The following is a 1,553-nucleotide window of genomic DNA, read 5'->3' on the forward strand; positions in this document are numbered from 1 at the left end:
CCTGCAAAGTATTCAAGGCAAGTCTCACCAATCAAGCTTTGTGAACAGAGGTGCTAAAAGGCCCTGCCTTAATGAACCATTAAGAATCAGGTGTAAATAACACCTTCATTGTGCCACTGCCAGAGGAAGGAGAGAGTGTGGAGGAAAGTGTATCTTAAGAAAATCTTTTTTACCATTGATTCATTTTGCCTTTTGTTGTTAAGAAGAAGGAGTCTGGCATGGAATCTGACCCAGAGTAGATGTTCAATAAACAAACTTTAAAGAAATGACAGAATGAAAGAAATACATGAATGAAGGAAGTGATTAAGTTGGCTTCTACAGTAATGAATTGGAAATCAGGCTGAATCACTCACTGGCTGCCACCACGCCTGACAGCCCTCCAGTCCCACTGTATCTCTCACTCCAGCGCTTCCGCTGCCTGTATCCTCTTTCAAAATTCACTCTGGCCTGCTCAGGTCACACCCAATCCCCAAGCCCTCAGATGGGAGAGTTCAATGCCACCCTCCTCCTGGGCCGGCCGGTGGTCTGGAGGTGGAGGTATTGCTGCCGGGTGCAGCGCATCTAAACAAACCTTGGGGTGGGAGCCAGAGACAGGTGCCTGGGACCCCCAACACATGCCACTATTTTCTCTGCCACCTCCTGCAAGCCCCTCCCCCTCCAGGGCAGAGTTGATTATTGGAATTCGAGGTTTGAAAGCAAATTAGCAAATTTGCCTTTTGCCTCTCAGAGAGGACAGGGGACTGCAACAGGTAGGACTCAGTGCTGGAGTGAAGCCTGGAAACTTGCCTCTTCTAGAAGGACATCAGCCTAAGCGTTAGGCTGGAAAAGAAGAACGCTAAGGCCAGGTCACATGGCCACACACAACTCGGACCCCTCTGATACCCTAGGGAGCCCCCGCCCATGGCTTCATACCCAGGAGGTGGCTCAGTAAGTCACCTGGCTGGAGCCAGCCCCACCAGCTCTCTCTGCCCAGCCCCAACTCAGTACCTCCAGCTGGCCACCCTGCCCCCTGTGACACTCACAGGGATCAGGTAGAAGGCCTGTGGGGGAGTTCACAGGTCCCAGCCAAAAGGCAGGAACCGTTCTGGAAGAGCCCAAGGGACCCATATCCAAAGAAGCCATCTGCAGCTACCCCTTCCCCTCAGACACCCCCTGCAATGGAGATGGGGCTACCGGGGCTTCTGCCTGTAGGTAGAGCATCGCCTTCTCTCCCCTGCCCTCGCCCTACATCCCACCTGTGCACAGAGCTCGGCCACTCTGCCCACCTCGTGGGCTCCTCTATCGTTTTGGTGGCCCCTGGATATCTCCACAGCACTTCAGTGCCCCCCAGAGACCTCAAACACAGACACGCCCCAAACCCAGGTCTGCAGGACACTGCACCCGCCCAGCCTTCCCTCTCAGGGAGGCACCATCGCACAGCCGCGCCTCCAAGCCCACGTTCACGAGTCACCAACAGCACTGTGACACTGTTCCCTGTGTGTGGCACCCTTTCTCCAGGCAGCCCAAGACCCAGCTCCTCCCAACTTGAGCCCATGTAACTGCCCGAGGGCAGC

At 54.7% G+C, this 1,553-nt stretch overlaps 1 protein-coding gene across 1 annotated transcript in view; it reads right to left on the reverse strand.

The window, feature by feature from the left end:
* LOC105502146 (pituitary adenylate cyclase-activating polypeptide type I receptor-like) overlaps window positions 1-1,553 on the reverse strand; it is a gene marked incomplete at its 3' end in the record, with an annotated part of 20,632 nt that overhangs the window by 8,040 nt on the left and 11,039 nt on the right. The window lies entirely within an intron of this gene.

This window comes from Colobus angolensis, unplaced genomic scaffold (genome assembly GCF_000951035.1).
Source record: "Colobus angolensis palliatus isolate OR3802 unplaced genomic scaffold, Cang.pa_1.0 Scaffold772, whole genome shotgun sequence".
Taxonomy (NCBI): domain Eukaryota; kingdom Metazoa; phylum Chordata; class Mammalia; order Primates; family Cercopithecidae; genus Colobus; species Colobus angolensis.